Here is a 27,803-nt window from a genome sequence, read left to right as displayed (position 1 = left end):
AGTGTGGCGGCCCCTTCGCTGCGCCCTGCCTTGCGGGAAGCCGCAGACCCGCGGGCGGCCTAGCTGCCTCTTGAGCGCCTGGGGTGCTGGTCTCCGCGGTTAGGGGCCCCTTCCATATGCCAGGCAGTGCAGAGAGCCCGAGAAGGGAACCGAGGGCGGAAGATAAGGCCTTATCTGCTGTGGCTGCCCAGGAAACCTTTGAATCCGAGGAGCTGGGAGCGAACAAATTTTGCTGCTGTGATTCGCCACTTTTTTTTTTAATGGAAAACCCTCCACTTACACACTTTTTCTAGTTAAATCTCAGTGCCCCCCGAAACAGCTCTGAGGACAGAAGGGTCACCTAGTTTTCAGATAACTGGAGGACTTAGTCATTTGTGGTAATCAGACGTAATTGTTTCGGGGAAACCACAGCAGCTGGATTTGAGCGCTATGATTAGGTCTCATCCTCGTGGCTCATGTGTTGTCATTTTGAAAAATTTCATAATCAAGTGTGCCCATACACTGAAATGTTGCGGGTTCAAACCCAGCTGAGACACACACGGGAAGGCAACTGATCAATGTTTCTCTTTCACATAGATGTTTCTCTCTCTCTCTCTCTCTCCCCCCCCATTCTCTTCCCCTCTCTTTAAAACCAGTAAGTTGCCCTCAGCGGTTCTCAACCTGTGGGTCGCGACCCCTTTGGCGGTCGAACGACCCTTTCACAGGGGTTGCCTAAGACCATCCTGCATATCAGATATTTACGATTCATAACAGTAGCAACATTACAGTTATGAAGTAGCAACGAAAATAATTTTATGGTTGGGTCACAACATGAGGAACTGTATTTAAAGGGCCAGAAGGTTGAGAACCACTGCGCGGCCTAGCTGGTTTGGCTCAGTGGACAGAAAGTTGGTCTGCGGACTGAAGGGTCCTGGCTTCGATTTGGGTCAAGAGCACATGCTCAGGTTGTGGGCTCCATCCCCAGTAGGGGGCATGTAGGAGGCAGCTAATCAATGATTCTCATCATTGATGTTTCTATCTCTCTCTCCCACTCCCTTCCTCTCTAAAATTAATAAACATATAAAAAAATAAAACCAATAAGCACATCCTTGGGTGAGGAATATATTTTTATATATTTTAATAAGGGTATGTATATATCCCTATTAAACTATTGTGAGGGTGGATTTCAAACATTCACCCAACTGTGTCTGAAATCGCTGGGTGGCTGTGAGGTTGGTGACAGGAAGTACAACTATGGGCAATTTAGAGCTGCCATATCCTTTGGCGAGAGAAGGGATGAACTCTATGGAGCTGTAACCTCTTACCCATTGAAGACTAATGGGGAGAAGGACGCAAGCTGTTTCCATAGACACCTATCTATGTGTTCTGGAATAACCAGGACTTTTTCTTTTCTTTTTTTTTTAAATAACTTTTTTTTAATATATATTTTATTGATTTTTTACAGAGAGGAAGGGAGAGGGATAGAGAGTTAGAAACATCAATGAGAAAGAAACATCGATCAGCTGCCTCCTGCACACCCCCTACCGGGGATGTGCCTGCAACCAAGGTACATGCCCTTGGCCGGAATCGAACCTGGGACCATTCAGTCCGAAGGCCGACGCTCTATCCACTGAGCCAAACCGGTCAGGGCTAACCAGGACTTTTTCAGTGACAAACAGAGAGGCAGGCTTGAGAAAAGGTCACGGAGAGCTCTGCTCAAGTTCTGAAGTCTTGGGCTCAGTTTGTTATCACCTCCTTGTAACTCTGTTAGGAATTAAGACTTGAATTTGCATTTGAACTCATAAAACAAGACAAAGTGTAGAAAACTAAGGTTTCAGTGATAGGCCACTGACTTTAAACTTTTGCAAAATTAGCATCCAGGCCCTCTGGTGCCTGTGACTTTCAAAGTGGGAATAGTCAGAGCCTGGGAAACGCTCCAGAGAACTCATCCTCTGGTCTCATTGCTGTTGGTCATGAAGCAAGAAACTTGGAAGTTCAGTAACGTGAATGTCCCTAAATTTGAAGTCCTGAGTTTATAGAAAAGAAAGTAAGAATACAGAACAGATTAGGAAGAAAGTGTGGCATCGTGGAGAGATGACTGACTTTGGAGTTAGACACACCTGCATTCGAGTCCTGGTGTTGCGGCTTGCTAGCCATGAGAGGTTGGGCAGTTCTCTAGCCTTCCTGAGCCTCGGTTCACTTCCCCATGGTATGGGAATAATATCTATCACAAGCTGTTTCCATGGGCATGTGGCACGGGTCCTGTATTAATCAGAACTCTTTCAGTCGAAAGTGACCGAGCCCTAACTCCAATTAGCTTAAGGAAAACATAAAAGGCTGGGAGAGGGTGGAGGGGAATGAGGAGAGGCTGTGTTTCTTAGATCCTGTTACCTGGACGGGCAGAATGAAGGGGGATCCAGGAACTCAAAGTCACTGGGCTCACTGCTCATCCTTCACTCTGACCTGAGTCTCAGGCTCACTAGAACCAGGGTTGTTTGGCAATTGCAGACTCACTTCTGGTGCTGGGACACCTCCCAGCTTTAGTTTGAAAAATCCTAGGGAAGGGCTCTGATAATCCTGGTTTAGGAAATCTACCTGCCCACTCCTTGGACCACTAGCTGTGGCCAAGAACCAGGATGAGCCCCAGCCCAGGTCACAGCGACACCCTTGAGGCCAAAGGAGGAGGGGTCTGTTATCAGAAAGTGGAGTGAGAAGCACTGCGTGGACCAATCATGAGAAGTCTACCCCAGGTCCCAGACCAACCTTTACCTTCAACCCATCCCTCCTCCCTCACCCATCCCATAGTCTCTCTTCCTCCTACTCCACATCTCAGTGGATGGCAACAGCCAGGGGCTGAAGCCAGAAATCTGGGAGTCAAGCTATATTCCTCCCCCTTGCTTACCTCTCCTATGGAATGAATCACTGGCCCTAGTACTCTGCCCACCAACTCCTTGCGCATCCCTTTCTCTCCATCCCCCTGACCCTGCTCTCACAGAGACCTCATCAACCTTTCTCCTTGTTATCCCTCCTTCTCTTGTAACTTACACACTCTGGTAAGAATTGTTTTTCCAAAATAAAATAGCCTTGTAGTGTGTCTTCCTTGCTCAACAGTTTTTCTTTCTTTTTTTTTCTTTCTTTAATCCTCGCCTGAGGACATGCTTATTGAGAGAGAGAGAGAGAGAGAAGAGGAGAGGGGAGGAGAGGAGAGGAGAGGAGAGGAGAGGAGAGGAGAGGAGAAGAGAGAAACATCCATTGATTACCTTCCCGTACTGACTGGGAATTGAACCTGCAACCTTTTGGTGTACGGGACAATGCTCCAACCAACTGAGCCACGCTGGCGAGGGTGGGAGATTTTTTAAATGGCTCCACATCAAAGCCAACTACATAATTTCTGGGGCTCAGTGCAAAATGTTTAGAAAGCAAGGAGAAATGCCATTAAATGTATTAAAATATGAAACGTCCTTTTTTCCATTTTTTTTGTAGTGTCTCTCTCAACTTGTCATGGTGTTCTTATTTGCCATTTTATGTAAAGAAAAATTCAAATTATAAATTATGGCACAAACTTTATTGTCCATTTTTATATTGTGCAATGCCAGTTTTAAATGCAAATATGGGAGCCTTTAACTCATATGTGATACAACTTGTACTTTGTAGCCCATTGCACAAAATGAACCCAACTGTTTTATCTCACTTCTTAGTATGCACACATACTATCAATAGTCGGTGGGAGCTGGTGGCTTCCATAATGTGTTTACTTTGTACTTGCTCAACTCCCACCCATAGTAGGTCTGCAGGGATGCAGTGCTCTCGGGCCTTCATAAATCCCACATGTGAATGAAGCAGCAAGATGATGCATATTGCAAATACCTTCTCTGCTCATGGGCTGGCTTCATTGTCCCATTGGACTTTCCTTACAAAACAAACATTCAAAGATAAAACTATTAAGAATTTTAAGACAGCCCTGACCGGTTTGGCTCAGTGGATAGAGCGTCGGCCTGCGGACTGAAGGGTCCTGGGTTCGATTCCGGTCAAGGGCATGTATCTTGGTTGCGGGCACATCCCCAGTGGGAGGTGTGCGGGAGGCAGCTGATCGATGTTTTTAACTCTCTATCCCTCTCCCTTCCTCTCTTTAAAAAGTCAATAAAATATATATTTTTTAAAAAAAGAATTTTAAGACAGCCAACAGCAGAGCAGTAAAGCAAGCACAGGGCCCTTCTGAGCATGGGGTACTGTGGGACTGAGCAGGTCATATGTCCATGAAGCTGGTCCTCCTTCCTACTTTCTAGAAGGTGAGTTCAAACTACTTCAAATGAAATACCAGACCCTTTATGATAAGTGAGGCCTAGGCCTCATCTCTTTCCTTTCTCAATGTACTCTTCCACTTTCTTTGCCCCCTGAATTTTTCCTCCTGCAAAGATGAACTTCTCGTCATCTTCTCTCACACCCTTCTCTTTGTCTGAAATGTCTGAGATCCTCTGCTCATCTTACAGTTTCAGTTCAAAGGCTGCCTTGAAAGTCTGTAAAGACTGCCTTGACTCTCCCAGGGAGAATGAGATCCCTTCTCCGATGTTGCCTGCAGTCCGGTGAAGCTTGCATATTGCATGGTCATTGCCATTGCTTATGTGCCTATCTCCCCAACACTGTAAGCTCTTCAGGGGCAGGAACTATCCCTTTCCTGTTTTGAGTTCCAAGTGTCCAGCAGAATGTCTGGCAAATGATAGACCTTGCTCAATAAAATCCCTGTGAATTGAATGAAAGAATGAAGCAATGCCTGGCATACAGTAGGCATTCATTCATTAGTTGATTCTTTCAAAAATACCTACTGAGTGCCTACTATGGAATGGGCTCTGGGTCATGTCTTTCCTTCCTGAAACAAATACTTAGTGTCTCCTGCATGTCAAGGCCTATGTTAGGAGCTAGGAACTCATTGGGAACAAGACAGGCAGGGTCCTTTCCTTCTAAGACCTTACACTCTCCTTGGCTCTCAGCAAAAGTCATTTACTTCCTCCTCCTTTCCCTGTGCCTCCCAAGAGGTAACTGAATCAGTCATACATATTTTAAGACTTTCTCTGCTTCCACCTTCTGCTCAGGATTCTCTTTCTCTGCACCATTCTCAGGTACCAAGAAATGGATGTTTGATCTTGCCAGAGTCATTTTGTTTTGTTTTGTTTTGTTTAATTTTGTTTTTCAACCACTGCAGAGGTCAACATAGAAGGAACACAAAACCAGCCCTTACCCCCTGCTCCAGCTTGGGCCTTCTTATGAAATTATTCCAGAGATTATTGCACTTAGGCTCAAGAAAGTCACTAAATGCAGACTACTGTTTTCAATCTCTTCCCCCTCACCTAATTGTTTCTCTCACAAATTTGAGGTTTATTTCCTTGTAGCACAGACCCTATCTGGTAATCAAAGCCTCAGTTGGAGCGTGGTTGGCTCCAGAGCTCAGCTCAGGCTAAGCAGAGAGAGAGCAGGCTGTTGTTTTCATGCTCGAGTTCTTGCTGACATAAGCCTGTTTTTCCACCCTCCTTTCCCTTATCCCTGACCTCCCTTGGCCTCATGTAATTTCTAAGTGTTCTTCGGTGGAGAAGAGTGTCACGAGGGCTTCCTTTATAAAAGCATCCTTTACTCCTACAGAGCTGATTCTCTCCAACCTTCTCCCAGCTGAGATGAAATTCTTTATGCTTAATCATGGCTAAAAGAAGAAATATTTTGGAAAATCTGAGAAAAGTCACTTCAAAGACTATTCACGACGTAGAGATTGAAATTATGTTTTAGATGAAGAAGTTGCGAAAGGGTCATAGTATGAATTGAATTGTGTGCCCCCACTAACTTCATATGCTGAAGCCTAAACCCTCAATGTGCTGGTATTTGGAGATGTGCCTTTGGGAGGTAATTGGGATTCGAGGAGGTCTTAAGGATGGGAGCCTCAGGATGGGATTAGTGGCTTTATATAAAAAAAGAGGAAGAGAGGGAGATAATTCCCTCTCCACCTTTGAGAACACAGTGAGAAGTCCAGGAAGAAGGCCCTCACCAGGAACTGAATCAGCCAGCATTTTGATCTTGGACTTCCTAGCCTCCTGAGGTCATCATTAACTTCCACACGCCTCTGTTAAGTGCGGTCACTGTTGAATAGTTTGGGTCTTCTGAAGATCCTACTGTTGAATAGTGTGGGACCATTCAGGACATATTAGAAGCTAGACTGACCACATCAACTGCCTCAGCCATTCACTGCACTTTATTAATTTAAATGATGGCCCCATCTGACCTCTGAACACAGAGAAGGCCTCTGTGTAAACATTAAGGTTCTGGCCGGTGAGTGTGGAGATCGCCTCCTTTTGCTACCACCCAAGACAAGCTTTGCCAGTAAGTTCCCCTGCTCATTAAACCCCCCTGCCAATCTGGAGCAGTCTGCCTCTTTCTTTGGTTTTTCCTTGCACTCCATGCATGGGGGCCAGTGAAAGCAAAGGAAGGTCACTGAAGGTTTAAACAAGGCAGATGGGATTGTCCCTCTCTGGCTTGAAATATTTCTATAGCAAATTTGCCTATCAAATACAATGTTTTAGAATACTTGGGATAGAATGATAATAATAATACCAATACCAATAACAGACAGTAACAGCTTCCATAAATGGAGGCCTAATATATGTCAGGTGTTACGCTAGATGCCAAATATATTTATATCCTATATAATAAAAGGCTAATATGCAAATTGTCCTCTCGGGAGTTCAATCGACTGGGAGTTCAACAGACTGGGAGTTTGACAGCTCGCTATGACGTGCGCTAACCACCAGGGGGTGGTGCAAAACAAAGGAAGGCCCGGGCCGGCCCTGATTGCCAGCCAGGCCTAGGGATCCTACCTGTGCAGGAATTTCGTGCACCGGGCCTTTAGTATATATATATATATACACACACATATACATACATATATATATTTGAGGTCTTACAATAATCAGGCGAGAAATGTATCATTGTTCCTGTCTTATGAGTTAGGAAGCAGAGACCCACATAGCTAGTTTGGATGCAGAACTGAGATTTGGATTCAGATCTATCTGACTCCAGTGTGTGTGCTTTGTTCACTGCACTGCACTGGCCTCTGTACCAAATGTGAGATTCCATACCTGGATCCTGCTTTCAGGGATGCTATATAATTGAGTCAGTGCTTGATGTTAGAAAAGTACCATCCTGCTGGCCCAGGGCACAGTGGAACTAGGTCGTGAAGCAGGACTCCTCTTGCAAAGATTCCTTTGATCTAGCATTAGAGGAACAGGGTGTGTTTCCCATATCGTTGAATTGTCATTTTGTTATTAAGAGAAAACGTTTTTGAGCAGAGTCAGAAAATCTGGGAACAAAAGAGCCTTCATTCTTTTTTGTGTGTTTTAAACAGAATAGACTGGACATAACTAATTCTATTTTTGGCGTGTCAAGGCCAGTTTTTATAAGCAGGGATTGTGATTGTCTAACATAGTGTCACTCCTGGGGCCATTGCAGGCTACTTATAAGGAGCTTTTGCCTCTATATTAACTGGCATGATCTACTTTTGTGCTTTTTGTTCGTTTGTTTGTATCTGTTTCTTCTGTCTTTCTCCTTCCTCTTAGGCAGTCAGCTGTCACTTTTCCTAGATACCTCCCCATCCCCCCAATTTTCAATATATCTACACTGCTATTCTTTGAAAACCATCTTGAGTTATTGAATTAGAAACTTTATTTTTCAAAAAATTTCAGTCAACCATAGGTAGGGTGTGTGGCTGCCCTTAGACTCTCCCCAAGGGCAGTGTGCACAGGCTTCTGATGGTGCTTATTTCTTACCATTATTTCCTCTGTTTAATTCTGGGTTTGTGACTATGCTTTAGGACCCAGCCTGTGAGAGTCGGCCTTTGATCAAGATGGCATTACTTATGCTACAACAATGGATGCTTTTACTTCCACGTAAGAGAGAGCTTTACTCAAACTGGCTTAAGCAATAAGGAAATGTGTTATCTCAAACGACACTAAGTCCAGAGATAGGGCAGGCTGCTGGGTTGCTTGATTTAATGGCTCAACAGTGCTATCAGGGACCCAGATCTTTCCATCTCGTGGTTCTGCCATGAACATCAGAACAGCCATGGCAGCAATTGGGGCAACAACTGAGGGAAATGAGAGAATCCTTGCTGCAAACATAAAACCTAAGTTCTTCCCTTTAATATGATTGGCCAGTGTAAGCAACAAGCCCACCTTTGGACCAATAAGATCTGCCAGGAGAATTTAGTGCTCTGATTGGCCTAGATCAGGGGTCAGCAAATATTTTCTGGAAAGAACCAGGCAATAAATACTTTAGTTTTGTTAATCATACAGTCTCCGTCACTCAACTCTGCGGCTGCACCGCAGAAGCAGCCACAGGAAATGCTGGGTGTGGTTGTTTTCAAATACACATTATTTATAAAACAGGTAGGCCCATGGGCGGACCTCTGCCCTAGACGAGCAAGAATCCACCCCTGAACCTGGACATGAAACAACATCTCCAGTCGTGGGGTAGGAGTGGACACGTGTGAAGAACTGGGAAATGAGTTATGTTAGAGGGAAAGGGGACTGGCTACTAGCAGACAATGGTTCATTGCTTTGTTCTTTGGAGAACTGGAGTTTGAAACCACTACCTTTTCCACTACAGTGACAAACAAAGAGAAGTACTATGAATGCTGCTGGACTATATGAATATAAATTTGATACAGCTTACCATTAAACTGGTCACTTTAAGAACCACTCTCTTCTTTGCCTCTTCTTTCCTTACCCCTAAGGCTCTAGCCTTAGAGGGAAGCACATTTCCTGGAAGGTGACAGGCCCTCCTGAGCCTTGCACTCGCTCTTCCCTTTCTCGGGAACAAGATCTCTCCTCCTTGTCACCCCTTCTCTTGATAAGTCCTGGTCATCCTCAAAACTCTGCTCCATCATCTCCAAGACCTTCCGTGAATGGATGCTTCTCATTTAGGGTCCACACAGCCCTGTACATACCTCCATTAGGGCACATGGCACCCTGCACTGTGAAGATCTGTTTACAGGTGGATTTCCCACCACTGACTGCACCATCTGGGGTCTCTCATTCCACTGTGTGTCCCAATCCCTGCTAGCACAGTCCACGCACACGGCAGTGCCTCCATACATATGTCATGAATGAATGAGTGTTTATAACTTGGGGAAATGAATGGAAATTAATTACTCTTTCAGGATGTTTGGGGTATTATCATTGAGGTCAGAGTAGCAAAATGTATAAATCTTGTTTTTTCCTGAATACATTTCTTGTTAAATATAAATTTCAAGTGTTTGAGCCTCTGGTCTTTATATAGAAATCTGATGTTCTGGTTGCCGGTGTCATTATGTCTGACTTTGGACTTTGTGCAGTGAGACCTCACTCAATCCCATAGTCACACCTCCCACCGCCAACTTACTCATGAAAACATGAGTCTCTTTAGCCCAGTGATGGCGAACCTTTTGAGCTCGGCGTGTCAGCATTTTGAAAAACCCTAACTTAACTCTGGTGCCGTGTCACATATAGAAATTTTTTGATATTTGCAACCATAGTAAAACAAAGACTTATATTTTTGATATTTATTTTATATATTTAAATGCCATTTAACAAAGAAAAATCAACCAAAAAAATGAGTTCGCGTGTCACCTCTGACACGCGTGTCATAGGTTCGCCATCACTGCTCTAGCCTCTGGCTCTTTATTGAGAGTCCAGCATAGGAGTTCCTTCCTCTTCAGTTTTCTCTGTCGCTCTCCCAAGCGGTACTCAATGGTCCCCTTGCCGGTAGAATTCCATTCCTGGATAACTTGGCATTCGCAGTATGGAGCTTAATGGATTTGCAGGTAAAGCTCCCTGGTGGGCAGAGGAAGGGTCTCTCCTGCAGCCCCTCCTGCAGCAAGTACCCTGGCGTGGTTAATGCATGGGCTTAGAGGGAAGGCACCTTGCCTTGGCTATTGGCTGGCTGTTTACTTAGCTTCTCTAATCGACAGCTACCTCACTGATCAGGTGGAGATAATAAAAGTCCCTACATCATAAGGTTTTTATGAGGGTTAAGTAAAATAATGCATATAAAGTATAGCATAGTGTCTGGTATACAGAAAGCACTCAATAGCAAAAGCTACTAATTGATGCCCAAAATGTGTGTGCTTGTGTGCACATCATCATAATTGATGATATTGAAACATTTAATTTTCCAGTCTGTAGATTCCAGATATGACTCATCTAAATCTCTGGGGGAAGATTCTTTTTTTTTTTATATGAGAAATTACAAAACACACCAACCACGAAGAGCAAAATGCAGTACAGTATCAGGACTAGGTTTAGCTGTAACAGCAAGTTCATCTAATCATGGTGAAAGAACATAGAAGTTGTTCTTTTACATAAAAGTCCAGAATTTGTAGTCTAGGGTTGGTATGGTGGCTTTCCTCTATGAGGGCCTCATTTAATCAACAGATCAAAATTTATACATTTAAAGTGTATAACTTGATGATCTGCTATGTAAATGCATTGTGAAGTGATTACCACAATCAAGTGAAAACATTCATCACCTTCCATAGTCATCTTTCTTTGCATGTCAGAACACTTGAGATCTATTGGCTTAGCAAGTTCCAATTATACACTACATTGTTATTACGTGTAGCCACCATGCTGTACCTTACATCCTCCGAACTTGTTCATCTCACAATTGAAAGCTTGCACCTTTGGTACATACATCCCCATTTCCCTCACCTCTCACCTCTTGGCAACCACTATTCTACTCTGCTTCTATGAATCTGGTTTATTTTATTTTATTTTTTAGATTCCACATAGAAGTGATACCATGCAGTATTTGTCTTTCTCTATCTGGTTTCTTTCATTTAGCATCATGCCCTCTAGGTTCATCCACATTATTGCAAATTGCAGAATTTCATTCTTTTTTTTCTTTTTTGGCCAAGTAATATTTTATTATATATCACATATCATATATCATATATCTATATCTATACCACAATTTATTTATCCATTCATCCATTGATGGACATTTAGGCAGTTCCTCTCTCTGTCTTGATGTTCCACTGTACATAACTTCCCTAGGTCACTACTTCATGGCCTTAGAGCAGCGGTTCTCAACCTGTGGGTCGCGACCCCTTTGGCGGTTGGACGACCCTTTCACAGGGGTCGTCTAAGCCCATCCTGCATACCAGATATTTACATTACAATTCATAACAGTAGCAACACTGCAGATATGAAGTAGCAACGAAAATAATTTTATGGTTGGGTCACAACATGAGGAACTGTATTAAAGGGCTAGAAGGTTGAGAACCACTGCCTTAGAGGGTTGCTCAGCTCCAGCCCTCAAATCTATATTCCAGGCAGTAAGAAAGAGAAAGCGCCAAAGAAAAAATCAGTATGGTACATATCAGCTCTCTTTGAAGGAGAATTCCTGGAAGCTGCCACATGACACTCCCATTGGCTAAAACTGAGTCACATGGCCTTACCTAGCTGCAAAGGAGGCTGAAAAATTTATTCTGTATTCTGCATTGCCACATGCCCAGCCAAAAATCAGGGGTTCTCTCACAGTGGAGGAACAGGGAAATGAATACAGAAAACAGTCTCTGTCACAAATACCCATCCATTTCTCCCCATGATATTCATATTCAGAGACCTCAAGTAAGGTCCCTAACACTTCACTGTATTATTTTTAATTCAATAAATAGGGCCCAGCATTATGCGTGGCACTGACACACATGCCAGAAATCTAGGCACTGGGGATACAAAAAAAAAAAAGGAGTGGTTTCTTCCCCAATATTAACAATACAATGTGTTATATGCTGTGCCAGTGGTGGTTATGAAGTCTTATTAGACATGGAAGAAGGAATGAGTAAACCTTCTAGAAAAGAGGGTATAGGCATGGTCTGAGGAATTCTCACTGAAAACAACTTGCTTGGGATCTTGGCAGATAAAGAGAAACTTCTTAGAAATGAAGAGACACAAGCCAAAAATAATTGCTGGGAGTATTCTCAGCTGAAGGCAAGAGATTGTTGGCACAAATAAGTGGATTCAAGCAAAGAATTAGGGGGAAATGAGGGAGGGAGAGCCCTGAGGAACCAGAAGGAAAGAATAGAATACAATAGCTTTTCCTTACTTTCAATGATGAAACTTGGCTAGAATTTAATAATTGATTTAGTCTAATGATTTACCCCTGAAATATTGGGTCCTTTTCATGCTGAAGAACAAATCTTGCATAATGTGAATGGGGCAAAGAGCCCCCTTTTTGGGATAGATTGAAAGTATTGTGTTGAACAAATTAGCTGATATGTAAACCTATTTTCGCCTCCTCCTGTATTTATTAATTCTTAGAGTAATGAAATCAGGCAAACTACCCTCTTATTGAGTACAGAATAAGGGGTACTTTGATCTGGGAGTGTAATGTATTCCCAACCACACCAGGAGAGAAAAGATCCATTTGTGTGTCAGATCAGCACCCCGTTATGAGTATACAACACAAACAGAATCTCGAGAGTTACTCCCAGAGTTTTAAGCACCTTTTGAAAAAGTCCTGGCAGGTGACTTCAGAGAGCGCTCTGCCTTCGGTCTGTAGTCCTATGTGCAAGCCCCAACTCAAGCCTTTCAGCTGCTGGGGGGTGTGGTCCTCCGCCCCTTGCCAGGAGACAGGAGGGTTGCAGGTTTCCAAGGTAACCCTGTATCTCAAGACTCCTGAAAGACCTCCATGTTCTCTTCTTAGCTTGTGGCCCCGTGTCACCCATTCGTAAATAACAAACTCTGTTCCTGGAAGAAGAATGCTGTCCAAAGAGAAAATCATCATTGTTTCACAAAACCTCTAACAGGAACCAAATATAAACTCTTGATTTACTTATGTGTTTGTTTTCCAAATGGAAAAAAGAAATACCTTCTTAAGAAGTACCCTTTATACAAAAGATACTGACATTTTGCAGGTTTTTCTTTAGTTTTTTTGTCAATGTTATTTTTTGTCAATAAGGTCACTAAGATATTATTGACATGCTGAGTAAAGTCCTGTTGCATTTAAAATTGTTTTTGTATTTCAAAAAAGGTGGCTGTAGATCCTGGCCTGGTAACTTAACTGGTTAGTGTGTCATCCTGGTATGTCAAGGTTGTAAGTTCAATCCCCAGCCAGGGCACATATAAGAATCAACCAGTGAATGCATAAATAAGTGGAACAACAAATTGATGTTTTTCTCTCACTCTCTTCCTCTCTTTCTCTCTCTCTCTCTCTTTCTCAAATCAATCAATCAATAGAAATAAAAATAAAAAAGAAGGCTGCAAATATCTGCATTTGAATGGTTCTTGAATCTCCATGTGAGAATTTGATTTGGATTTTAATGGCAATCAGTCTCCCAACCGACATTATGGAAGACCCTCTTTACAAGAGTAAAGGAAGGTGAAAGGGTCAATAAAAATAGGTGATTACAGTATTGAGGTTTCAAAAGAATGCTACTTTTCGAGATTGTTCTTGAGAAAGGATTTATGCTATCTTCTGAGTATTTTTTTTGAAACAGTAGGACATCTCTCTCTCTCTCTCTATGTTTTTATTGATTTTAGACAGAGAGAGAGGAAGGGAGAGAGAGATAGAAACATCAATGATGAAAGAATCATTGCTCAGCTGCCTCCTGCATGCCCCCTACTGGGGATTGAGCCTGTAACCCGGGCATGTGCCCTGACTAGGAATTGAACCATGACCTTCTGGTTCATAGGTTGATGCTCAGCCACACCAGCCTGGCTTTTCTAAGTATTTTTAAGAAGCCAAGGGGCCAAGATTTAGTTTCTGGTGTGATGGAAGAGCAGTTGGAGCCAGAACCAGAAAATATAACTGGTTCACTCTTCAGTTTCTCCTTATCCTCATGCGGCACCTTGGAAAAGTCCCAATTCAGGCTCACCTTTCAGCATTCATTACTTTATTCATTTTGTTCACAGATGGATTTCTTTCAAGCCTACAGTCAGAGTTGATTTTTTAACGTTCTCATTTCTCCTAACTTAGATATCATGTTCTGTTTCTCATGGTATTTCTTAATTTCAGTCTTTTTACTTAGTCACCCAATTACTCAAACTATCTATTACATATGATACCCAAGTTCTCAACCCTATTTTGTTCAGAGAAATGAGCAGAAAACCCAAAATGTATTTCCCCTTACAAACTCATACCCTGTAAAGAGACTGAGATTTCTTAATTGCTTCTCTATTTGGCAGAAATTTGATTTTTAATTCTTGTGTGTTTGGTTCCAAAGTTCATGCATTTTCTCTTATATTACCACATTTTCACTTGTGTGCAAAATTGAGAAAAATATTTATTTATTATCATTATTACTATTTTGAGGCGCATGATTAGTGCTACTGCTGCAACAGGACCATGGAACAGGAAATTCAAAACAAAAGGCCAGCAGTAATCACCTCTAAAGTGCTTGAAATTGGTTGGGAGGAATTTTCATAATCTTAACAAAAATGTTCATTTTCCTCCTTCACCTTTTATAGTCATTTTGGAGTTCCCCAACATAGATATTTAAGATTTAAAAAAATTCCTTGTTTATTTGTCCTCATATTTACTTTCATTACCACCATTGAAACATCTTGTTCCTGCTAGTTTTCCTGCAGGTAGAATTTAAACAACAACAAGGCACAAATAGGCCTCGGTGCATTGATCTGGGAGCCCTTTTAGGAGTTGTTTCTATGAGAAAACATGTTCCAAGTCAAAACAAATGAAAAATAACACAATCCTTGTGTACACTGAACATGGTTGATTTGTACCAGGTTAAGAGCAGGAATGGGAAGTAAGACGGGTGGAATTCAAATCCTGGCTCTGCTTCCAGCTAGCTGTGTCATTTAAGGCAAGTTTCTTAACCACTCTAAACCTCTATATCCTCTTTCCTAACATGGGGAAAGGAGTACCTACTGCAGAGGGTTGCTGTGAGGTATGAATGATATCTCTATATATAAAAACCTAAGCTACCATTCGACTGTTCGACTGTTTGACCGGTAGCTATGACGCTCAATGACCACCAGGGGGCAGACAGTCAATGCACTGGCATGGAAACATGTAACAGACTGATGAATTTTTTTTTTTAAGAGAAGTAAGCTTTATTTCCTTGTTTCTCAAATAGAGTTGGCTGAGCTGGTTGCTTTTTGGTAATTAATCAAAGAGACCAAATCCCATATCCTCTTCCGACTCCTCCGACTCTTCCTTTGCTTCAACCTTGGCTGGGGCTGCAGCAGCAGCAGGAGCAGCAGTGGTGGCAGCGGCCACAGGGGCAGCAGCCACAAAAGCAGATGGATCAGCCAAGAAGGCCTTGACCTTTTCAGCAAGTGGGAAGGTGTAATCAGTCTCCACAGACAAAGCCAGAACTCGCTTGTACCCATTGATGATAGAATGGAGTACTGATGCAACAGTTGGGTAACCAATCTGAAGGCATATGCTGGCAACATTGCGGACACCCTCCAGGAAGCGGGAATGCAGAGTTTCCTCTGTGATGTCAAGCACTTCCGGGTTGTAGATGCTGCCATTGTCAAACACCTGCTGGATGATCAGCCCAAAGGAGAAGGGGGAGATGTTCAGCATGTTCAGCAGTGTGGCTTCGCTGGCTCCCACTTTGTCTCCAGTCTTAATCAGCTGTACATCACTCAGGATTTCAATGGTGCCCCTGGAGATTTTAGTGGTGATGCCTAAAGCCTGGAAGAAGGAGGTCTTCTCTGGCCCCAGACCAGTGTTCTGGGCTGGCACAGTGACTTCACACGGGGCAATGGCACCAGCACGGGCAGCAGCTGGCACCTTACTGGCCAGCAGCAGGTCCCGGATCTCAGTGAGGTCCTCCTTGGTGAACACAAAGCTCACATTCCCCTGGATATGAGGCAGCAGTTTCTCCAGAGCCGGGTTGTTTTCCAGGTGTCCTCGGATGGCCTTGCGCATCATGGTGTTCTTGCCCATCAGCACCACAGCCTTCCCGCGGAGGGACATGCGGATCTGCTGCATCTGCTTGGAGCCCACATTGTCTGCTCCCACAATGAGGCATTTTGGCTAATCATCCAGAAGTTGGATGATCTTAAGGAAGTAGTTGGACTTCCAGATTGCCCTGTCTTCCCTGGGCATCATGGCGGTGCGTCAGGGATTGCCACGCAGGGTTTAAAGACAATGTCACTCCCACGAGGACTCCTGGCGAGAGCTAACCAAAGATCTTATATGCATACTAGAGGCCTGGTGCACAGATTTGTGTACTGGTGGGGTCCCTCAGCCTGGCCTGTGAGGATAGGACTGAACCAGCAGTCTGACATCCCCAGAGGGGTCCTGGATTGCGAGAGGCACAGGCCAGGCCAAGGCATCCCACCGGTGCACGAATCTGTGCACCAGACCTCTAGTAATGTATATAAAGCACATAGTAAATGCTCCACAAATATTAGCTATTATAATCATGTTCTTAAGGTCCCATTTATTTTTTTACTTAAGTTTTTTAACTTTATTTTTATTGTTGACACTATTCCTCTACCCCCATTTCTACCCAGCCCTTGCCCCTCCCTTCCCTCGGGCCATCACCTTTACTGGAATACACAAAGTTGGAACTAGAAAGATCAGAGATCAGGGCAAAAGTCCTTTCTTATGTACCCAGTGGCTTATGACAGAGAGATGTGCACAAGGAGTAAGAATTTCTTGTGTGGCCTGGAAAGTTTCACCACCTCCTGTGTCTCTGTTTTTCCTTCTTTAGAATACGTGTAAGAAATAAAACCTTCCTCTCATTTTTCCCCCCAGTTTTATTGAGATATAGTTGTCACATAACATTGTGTAAGTTTAAGGTGTACAATGTGATGATTTGATACACGCATAGATTGTGAAATGGTTAATACATAAGGTCTGTTAACATAATTACCACTTTTTTATGGGTGAAGACTTTTAAGATCTACTCTTTTAGCAACTTTCTAGCATATAATACAGTATCGTTAACTATCCTCACCATGCCATCTTATAACGGGAAGTTTGTATCTTCTTAGCATCTCCCCATTCTCTCCATCTGCAGCCCCTGGCAGCCACCATTCTGTTCTATGTCTATGAGTTCAAAAACGCTCTCTCCTTAGCTGAGAGAACTCCTGAGAAAATGAAGGAGAGAATCTTTGCTCCAGGTCTTTGAACTATACAATGGCACGCATAAGGTGTCATGAATCTCAGACTTGTGCAACTGTACAGCCATTCTCCTTGGGTGAGTAAGAGGGTGAGACCAGCCTGCATTGGCTGGTGGACCTGCATTGGGATATTTTGTTCCTCACAGTCCGATATTTGCTCACATGCTTCAGTTGCATTGAAGAACTTTGGGGCCAGATTGACTTCAGGTCTGGTCTCAGTTCTGCCACTTACCTGCTATGTGACCTTGAGCAAGTCACTTAATCACTCAGGGATAATGTCAGTATTTCCCTCTGAGGGCCATGCTGAGGATGAAATGAGTTGCTGTACACAACACACTTAGCATGATGTCCAACACAGGCTCAGTGCTCAAAACATTAGAGAAGATGATGGTGGTGGTGATGATGGTGATGGTGATGATGGTAATGATGGTGGTGATGATTTTGTTAACTTCCTGCTTAAAACTGCCTGCCCTAAAACATTACAGCTGTTCATTTTTCTTTTGAGTTGCTGCTGCTGCAGCCACAGGGGCTTAAAATACAGACCTGAACTCTCCAAAAATTCCCTTCTCTATTTTCTGCTGTAGTCTTTTTGAAACTTTTGCCCTAGTAAAATTATAGTGTTGGTTCCATATCTACCTTTTGTTTTATAAGACACATAATTGTTAAAACAGAGAAAGAGAGAGATGATGTTAGACATGCCTTTTTACATTTTCTTTTTACAGTTAATGTCATGAATTTTCTCTTTGTTTTAAAGAAATAATGATGTGGCAGAATGTGCAAATTGTCATTTTGATGAATCCTCATAACATATGACAAGATTTGACAAAGAGTTTTCAAAAATGGTTAGGTTTGTTAAAATTCTATTCTGTACTTTGTCAAGACCCACCATCATGTACTATAAATACAAGGACTTGTCAGACAACAGCATTGTCATAGCAGGGGTCATCAGTCTGTGCTCCTCAGGCCCCCTGTACCACCTTCAACCTGAAGAGCTACAATTTTATATCCTAGAATTTCAGATAAGATTTCATTTGAAAAGAGGTTCCACAGCCAAACTGTTTGTGGTTTTGTACATATACATCTTCCTGTAGGCTTAGACCAGAAATACAGTATTTTCAGACAAAAAAAAATTCTAATTATCCACTTGGAGTGAGTCAGAAAGGTAAAATAGGAATGATGAGAAGTATATGGAAAAAGGGAGGTAAATAAAAACAGACAATGAAATATGATTTAAACATTTTTTGTTTGATATAAGTTAAACATATTTATGAGATCTGAGTTCCACCACCAGTCCTTGAGGATAGGAACTGGGTTTTGAACATCATCAGGAACTGGTATGTCAGAATTCAGGCATGACTGGATCCAGAGGCTCAATGACTGATGAATGACTGGTCTCTTTCTTTCCACTTCTTGGCTTTGCTTTCTTGTGTTGACTTCATGGTCAGACAGGATTTTGCAAACAGCAGTGATGTCTGCTGCTTCCGTGGTCCTTTGCTAGTGAACATAGGGGTAGGAGTGTAAGGGGTGGAAAAGTACTCTTCCAATATTGCTAGGAACAGTCTAGGCTTAATACTCATTGGCCTGACTTGAGTTATGTGCCCATCTCTCAGCCAATCACTGTGGTTAGGGGGATGAAGTACAATACTATCATTGGACATCTCTGGGTCACATATTGACTCTTAGAGCTAAGATGGAAACAAGGTAGATCCTATTTGAGGTACAAGAAAGGAAAACCAGGGTGCTATTCTCAAGGGGCAAAACAATTGTGTATACATTACACCCCTGAGGCTACCTGTCTCTGCCCTCTGGTTTACCACCAAAATTCTCAAAAAGGAATATTTTAAAGAAGCAGTAAAAAAACACCAGTTTTGGAATAAGACATTCTGTGTTAAAATTCGGTTACTGCCATGTACTAACTTGGTGGGTCCTTGAACAAATGACAATCTTTTCGAGCTTCAATTTTCTCACTTCTAAAATGAAGATAATAATGGCATTCACTTCATTGATTGCTGAGAAGATTAAATGGGATAAAGCCAAAGGAACATTCACAAGATTGGATCTATTAAGAATGCAACTACTGTTATATTTCATAGAAGCAGGACTAACTACCGTCTACTTAACCCATCCATCTGATTGAACGCAACTCTCCATTACTTCTTAAAACATACAAATAGACACCTATGACATGCCAATGGCATGTCAAATATCTGGACTCTTCTGTTCTCACCCATTAAGCTGCAATTGGCCCCAGACCTGTTTTATTCCAGTTGTGCCTTTTATTATAATTACATAATTAAGTCATACCAAACCAATGTCATATAAGTGCCAAATGAGATTTGTTTCTGCAAAACCTCTTTTGAATGCCTTGGGAGTGTTTTGAGAACACTTGATGAAAGTGAATTGCTAAAAGGAAATGTTGCAAAATTAGATGTGGGCAAACTAGTGCAATGGATTGAGGAATACGGTAAAGCTGCGGAAGGATTCTGCCCACAAAATGGTTTATGAGTGTGGTTGATTCTAGAAACATGATACAGAACTCTAATCACAGACCTAGATTCAAATAAAAGGCCTTGGCTATAGTGTGTCAATTGAATGGTGACTCTATATACAATGATGTGTCCTAAATTCAAAAAATGCCTAAGGGATTTATAATTTTTCTTATGATACCATATTCTCGTTAATTCTTTTCGATTAACTGAGCAATAACCAATATCAAGTTCCCTCCAGCAAGGCACCTCCCTGCCGAAGTTCACACACTCATGTTTCCCATTCTGCATGAAACCGTCTGCATCCTTGTACCACCCTCCCCCAGCCGCCCACTCTCTAGCTTGTTTAGAGTGAGGTCAAGTCTTTTTCATCTTTATAGTCTCTACTAGAGGCCTGTTGCAAGAAAAGATTTGTGCAATAGGCCTTCCCTTCTCCTGGCTGCCAGCACCGGTTTTCCTCTGGCACCCGGGACCCAGGCCTTCACTCCGGCCAGAGCCGCCTTCAAGCCTTCGCTTCTCCAGCCGGAGCCGCCTTCAGTCTTCACTCCTCCCTGCCGAAGTTCACACACTCATGTTTCCCATTCTGCATGAAACCGTCTGCATCCTTGTACCACCCTCCCCCAGCTGCCCACTCTCTCGCTTGTTTAGAGTGAGGTTGCATCTTTTTGCATCTTTATAGTCTCTATATTGCCTAAAATTGTGCCTTGCATGTAGTAGGTGTTCAGCAAATGTTTGCTGAATTTATTTCATAGTGTAAGGTGAAGAAAAATAGAATGGTATCAAGTTAGGGCAATGGCCTTAAAATATAATACTAGGCTTCTGGAATTTTAGAATTAGAAAGAACCTTATTCATCTTCTAGTGGATATGATGAGAGAAAAAATATCAAGTGGGAGTGGTAGCAGTCTATCCACAGTCATTTCAGATGTCCTTTCATAATATCAAGGTCACTGGCAACCTCCCCGCTCAAAGGGACCAACATGTCCCTACAGTCCTATGGGGCTATCACTGTACTAGGTTCAAGAATGGGCCTTTACACAAACAAGGCTAAAGCTTGGTATCATTTCAAATCTGGGACATACTGAACTGACAAGGGCTGAGTAATTATGAACCAAATAATAATCTGGCACTTGCTGTGCAGGGAATTCTAGATAAAGAGAAAAGTATTCTGTAATACCTTGAGATTTTTTTTTTTAAGTCAGCACTCAGGGACCCCAGAGGAGATTAAAAACACCACCAAGATTTTATTTTTATTTTATTTTTTGCACAACCAACCCACAATATCATAATGTAGAGCACAGAGGTTCGACCACTCTTCTGAAATTTATTTTTACTATAGCAAAATCTAAGAACAGTGGCTGCACATGGACATATTGGTGAGATTTTTAAAAAAATATATTTTTTTTATTTATTTCAGAGAGGAAGGAAGAGGGAGAGATAGAAACATCAATGATGAGAGAAAATCATTGGTTGTCTGCCTCCTACATGCCCCCCACTGGGGATCAAGCCCGCAACCTGGGCACGTGCCCTGACCAGGAATGGAACCGTGACCTCCTGGTTCACAGGTCGATGCTCAACCACTGAGCCACTCTGGCTGGGCAGATGCTTGTTCTTTATATGCTTGTAACTCAAATAATATTGAATAAGTTAATGAGTTTAATTCACCGTTGGGAGTGTCAAATTTAGAATCACAGACTTTCAGAACCATAGAGCTAAGCTTAACTTCGATTTTCCAATTTAACACCCAGGACAAATGGCATGTTTACATTTTGTGAACAAGTTCCCACATCAGAAGAGGAAGAAAAACAAACTCTCCACATAATAACTATCATTAATGGAACACTGCCGATGTCCTTCGGCAACAGGGGCTGGTTCGGACACCAGGAACACACCGTGGATGAACAATCTGTGTTTAGCGCTCATCGCAGCCAGGGAGAACACACACCACATGGAACCATGGGCATCCCAGTAGGAGGGCGTTAGAGGGATCCTATTCTAGGACTTGGGCTTTGGTGGGGTAATCTTGGGGAGGGTCTAATGAAGCAAGGGCCCATTCTAGATTGAATGTTGTCAGAAAGCAGGGGCAGTCCTACGACTGGGCATCTCAGTAAATCTTAGCACCAGGGAGGGTAGACTAAAACAGGGGACAAAGCTGTAATTAGGAAAAAAGTAGCAGTTGCTCATTTTAGCAGAGAAAAGGGGATGTTTGGTATCTTGTGGGCTGTAGCGTGACCTTGCTTTGTCTCATGTTATCATGGTCTCAGAGTGGCCTTGTCTGGTGTCAATGTCTTGTGAGATTACTTATGTTCAGTGAGATTATTTATGAACAACATGAGCATGACTGCTTTCTCAGCACTAACTATGCATTAGGTGCTTTGCATACATTATTTCATTTAATTCTTTTTAAAAAAATATATTTTATTGATTTTTTACAGAGAGGAAGAGAGAGGGATAGAAAGTTAGAAACATCGATCAGCCGCCTCCTGCACACCCCCCACTGGGGATGTGCCCGCAACCAAGGTACATGCCCTTGACCAGAATCGAACCTGGGACCTTCCAGTCCGCAGGCCGACGCTCCATCCACTGAGCCAAACCGGTTAGGGCTCATTTAATTCTTACAATTCTGTGAGGCAGATACGATGAGTCCCATTTCCCATATGAGAAAAAAGATGTGAAGAAATTTATGTTAGTAGCATATAAACAGCAGCCAGAGTCAGGACTGAAACAAGCATGACCCCGAAACTCACACACTATTAACATGTCACGTGTGATCCTCAGGTGCCTTAGAAATGGGGGAAGGATGGAGGACACGTGTGGGAAGAGCAAGCTAGATCACCGAATTTTGGCATTGGCTTTCTATTGCTTTGCCTTTACTGTCACTGAGACCTTAGACCAGTCACCTAACATCCCTGACCTCCCAGATTCGTTTTTTTAAATATATATTTTTATTGATTTCTGAGAGGAAGAGAGAGAGAGAGAGAGAGAGAGAGAGAGAGAGAGAGAAAGAGAGAGAGAAACATCAGTGATGAGAAAGAATCATTGATTGGCTGTCTCCTGCATGCCCCCTTCTGGGGATCGAGCCCAAAACCCGGCATATGCCTGGAACAGAAATCTAACCGTGACCTCCTGGTTGATGCTCAACCACTGAGCCACACAGCCAGGCAATCCTCCCAGATTCTTGACACCCGCCCCCCGCCCCGACCTCTTCTGCTTCAATAACACTCATCGGCCACCTCTACTTACCTCGTTGCATCTTGGTACTTGCCATTTCTCCAAATGGGTCATCTCTAGAAACTAAAATTCTGAAATACCCGTATTGGTCTACCTCTTCCATTATCTTGTGGTTATCAAACTCATTCTTTTCCTTTTGACTTTCCCCTATACACCAAGCCTATCTTCCCATCCTGGCTTCATTTTATTTTCTTCCCTTTCTGCTTTGGGCCATATGACTCATTAATTCACCAGATTCTAAAATATTCTCGCCTTCTGGACCCTCTGATGGTTCTCTCCCCTGACTTAATGATGGTTTTGAACTTTTACTGTGTGTCAGACACTGTTCTCAACTCTTCAAAATTTAACCCAGTTAATCATCACAATTTTATGAGCTAGGACTGTTATACCCTCATTTTGCAAATAGGAATACTGAGGTCAAGCAGCCAGTAGGTGGCAGAGCCATGATCTGAACCCAGGCTGTCTTGCTGCAGTTCATGCTGGTGATCATTATACTATGCTGCCTTAGCTACTGTGCTCTACAGACAGACAGCTCTTCTGCACTGATGCCTATGGTTACTGAATAATTTTATAAGCCTGCTTGAATCAGTGCCTGCAAGAAAGTCTTTACTCCCAAAACCAAGTTCATCAAGTCCTATCCCTTTTACCCCAAATTTTTCTGCACTTACTTGGTGTCTTCCCTTCTCGTATCATGGAGAGACAGAGTTGTTGTTATTTGTAATTGAGTTATTTGATTTTCTGTGCATTTCGCTGTGCTACAAGCTAACCACCACTAAAAAAAATCCATGAATGCGAAGGGTATGATCTAAGATTTTCAACCCATAGGCTCAGCTCCTAAGTCAATGTTTGCCAAGCCTGATAGCCTGTAAAATGCCCCACGTGCACCACAAGTAGGAATTTGGACTTTCTGCCATTCCCCACGATGGGTATTTATTGAACCTGATACCAATGGAGCCACCAACTCTAGCCTTCCTCTGTCACCCACACTGTATGTCTGGTCTGAATGGCAGAGCTATAAATCATTACTTGTATGGCTAGGACTCTTGCCAGCTTTCTCTCTCCAGAGGCTAAACCATGTTCTCATCTCTACCCACTGGCTGGAATTTTCCTCCATCTCCGATGAAGTTCCTCCTGCAAACAAATAATGTCACCCAACATGAAAAAAACAAAAGCAAATCTCTCAAAATCAACTAACTAAAAAGTATAACACTGAATTCATGCATAGTTTGCATATTCCTTATCACAGTCGTTCTTAACCTTTCCCCTAATTCAACACAGCTATTGATAGCAGTGGCTCACAAACGCACTGATTCCCATGGGGGTTGGCCATGGGCCACATGTGTTTTTGGAGGGTCACACCAGAATGTCTGGGGAGAGCTATAGTTCAGAAAAAGCCCTCCAGGGGACTCTGGTATTGCCACCTCTCTCGGTATTCCCATGCATGTCCTAAGATAACAAGGCGTACTTAATCATTGTCTTGGTTTGGTTTATTGGGCACAAGACCCCCTGTTCCTCTGTGTATTTAGTTACAAGAGTAGGCTTCAGGGTTAGACTGTCTGGATTAGAATCCTGGCTTTTCCCCTTAACTACTCTGTGCCTCAGTTTCACTGATACCCTGGGCTTCCAAGAGCCATCTCTTAGTTTCTGTCTGCCTACAGAACATGAATCTGCTCAGATAGTATTGGCAAGACATCCCTGACCTCAGATGAACCCATATCTTACCCAGCCCCAGGGTATGTATCATGATTTGTCAAGAACAGTCATAGATATCTCTTTCTTTTTGGCCAGGGATTAATCTAAAGGTGGGCTGTGACCCAGTTATGGCTAGAGAGATGTAAGGGCAAATCAGCTGATGGGTGAGGTGGGGCAGAATCCATCCCAAATGTAAGACAAATCTTTGAGAGGAGAAAACTCTTCCTTGCTCTTCCTTCCTGGTGCTGACATGATCCTAGAGGTGCAGCAACTATCCCGTGGCTTGGAAAGGAGAGTCGATGTGCTAAGAAGGGAGAGGGGGAAAACAGACAGAGACTAGTGGTTGAACTGTGTTATGGAGCCTCTGCACCAGCTCTTGACTTTGGACTTCTCATTCAGTGAGAAAAACAAACAATTCACCTGTCAAGCCCCAGTAGATTATGTTACTTCCAGAATGCATTCTTATCTGGTATACTCAGTTTCTAACTTATAAAGTGAGGATGAAAATAGTACCAACTGAAAAGGAAGAAATAAAGTTATCTCTGATTACCCATAACATAGTCTTATATGTAGAAAATCCTAAAAATTCCATGGACAAAACCTGTTAGGACAAATACATTCAGCAAAGTTTTAGGATACAAAGTCAATGCACAAAAATTAGGGTTAGACTATCTACATGTGCTTCTTCATGTTAACAATGGACAATCTGAAAAAGACATCAAGGAAACAATTTTATTTATAATAGCATCAAAAAGAATAAAATAGTTAGGCGTAGCCCTAACTGGTTTGGCTCAGTGGATAGAGCGTCGGCCTGCAGACTGAAGGGTCCCAGGTTCGATTCTGGTCAAGGGCATGTACGTTGGTTGCGGGCACTTACCTTGGTTGCAGGCACATCCCCAGTAGGGGGTGTACAAGAGGCAGCTGATTGATGTTTCTCTCATCAATGTTTCTAACTCTGTATCCCTCTCCCTTCCTCTCTGTAAAAAATCAATAAAATATATTAAAAAAATAAAATAGTTAGTCGTAAATACTTGTTCACTGATAACTATAAAACATTGCTGAAAGAAATTGAAGAACACCTGAATAAATGGAAAGACATCCTATGTTCAAGGACTGAGAGACTTAACATAATTAAGATGTCAATGCTACCAAAGGCAATATACAGATTCAATACAATTGCTACAAAATTCCCTATGACAGTGTTTTGCAGAAATAGAAAATTCCATTCTAAAATTCATATAGAATTTCAAGGGACCCCAAATAGCCAAAACAATCTTGAGAAAGAAGAACGAAGTTGGAAGTCTGACACTTCCTAATTTAAAAGCTTACTACAAAGTTATAGTAATCAAAGCAGTGTAGTTCTTATATAAAGACAAAAATACAGACCCATGGGATAGTGTGGTGAGCCCCAAAATAGACTCTCAACATGTGGTCAAATGATTTTCAACAAGGATGCCAAGACCATTCAATAGAGAAAGGACAGACTTTTCAACAAATGGTGCTGGGAAAATTGGATATCCAAATGCAAAAGAATGAAGGTGTACCCTTGCCTTATACCATATGCAAAAATCAACTCAAAATGTATCAAAGACCTACACATACAAGCTAAAACAAACAAACAAAAAAACTCCTAGAAGAAAACAGGGGAAAAGCTTCATGACATTGGGTTTGTCATCGAGTTCTTAGATATGACACCAAAAAGCACAGGCAACAAAAGAAGAAATGGAGCCGAAACCGATTTGGCTCAGTGGATAGAGCATTGGCCTGCAGGCTGAAAGGTCCCGGGTTCGATTCTGGTCAAGGGCATGTACCTGGGTTGCGGGCACATCCCCGGTGGGAGATGTGCAGGAGGCGGCTGATCGATGTTTCTCTCTCATCGATGTTTCTAACTCTCTATCTCTCTCCCTTCCTCTCTGTAAAAAATCAATAAAATATATTAAAAAAAGAAGAAATGGATAAAATTTTATAAAAAGAGGATTTTATCAAAATTACAAATGTGTGCCTTTCAGGACATTATCAACAGAGTGAAAAGACAACCTATGAAATGGGAGAAAATGTTTGCAAACCAAATATGTGATAAGGATTAATATTCAGAATATATAAAGAACTGCTACAACTCAACAAAACAAAAAACAACCCAATTAAATGAACTTAGGGCTTGAATAAACATTTCTCCAAAGAAAATATATAGATGGCCAATAAGCACGTGAATAGATGCTTAACATCACTAATTGTTAGGGAAATGAAAATAAAAAACACAATTAGATAGCACTTTACACCCATTAGAATGGCTATTATTTTTTAAAAAGTGGTTTCTCAAAAAATTAATCAGAATTGCCATATGAACTCAATTACCCTATGAGCCATTAATTCCACTTCTGATTGTATATATATCCAAAAGAATTGAAGGCAGAAACTCAAAAAGATATTTTTACACCAGCATTCATAGCAGCATTATTCACAATAGCTAAAAGGTGGAAATAACTCATGTGTCCATTGACAGATGAATGAGCAAACAAAATATGCTATATACATACAATGGAATATTACTCACCTACAAAAAGAAGGAAGTTCTGATACAGGCTACAAAGTGGATGAACCTTAAAAACATGCTATGTGAAATAAGCCAGATATAAAAAGGACAAATATTATATGATTCTACTTATATAAGGTACCTAGAATAGCCAAATTTATAGAGACATAAGTAGAATAGTGGTTACCAGGGGCTCTGTTGGGGGCGGGGGGAAGAAATGGGGAGTTATTATTTAACTAGAGGCCTGATGCACAAAATTCATGCAAGGGGCTCAGCCCTCACAGCCCTGGCTTTGTCCGGAAGGTCATCTGGAAGGACATCCAGAAGGTCATTTGGCTGTCTGGTCTAATTAGCATATTATACTTTTATTATTATAGACGCGTATGGAGTTTCATTTTGGGAAAATGAAGAAATTCTGGATATGGATAGTGGTGATGCTTGCTCGACAATGTGAATGTACTTAATGCCACTGAACTGTACACTTAAAATGGTTAAAATGGTAGATTTTATGTAATGTGTATTTAACTACCAATCCCTCAGGGAAGTTGAGAGCATTAAATGAAGTAACTCCTATAAAGTGCTGGTCATAGTGTTTAACACGCAGATCACATTCAACCCATGTTGTTATTAACACTCATTATAATCCTTGTAACTTGTCCCTAAATGCCCCGCCCTCCTGTCTCCCGCCCTCTCCAGCACTGGAGACCGAAGGCCTGGCATTCCTAGGCTAAGCCCCTTTGTGTCTCTGAGCCAATGGAAACAAGCTTTGC

General features: G+C 42.2%; 1 pseudogene; it reads right to left on the bottom strand.

The window, feature by feature from the left end:
• Window positions 1–15,040: 15,040 nt before the first annotated feature.
• Window positions 15,041–16,128, bottom strand: LOC102247904 (annotated as a pseudogene).
• Between the last annotated feature and the right edge of the window lie 11,675 nt (window positions 16,129–27,803).

The sequence above is a fragment of the Myotis brandtii genome, unplaced genomic scaffold, assembly GCF_000412655.1.
Source record: "Myotis brandtii unplaced genomic scaffold, ASM41265v1 scaffold155, whole genome shotgun sequence".
Lineage (NCBI taxonomy): Eukaryota > Metazoa > Chordata > Mammalia > Chiroptera > Vespertilionidae > Myotis > Myotis brandtii.
This window is presented reverse-complemented; position numbering and strand designations above follow the sequence as displayed.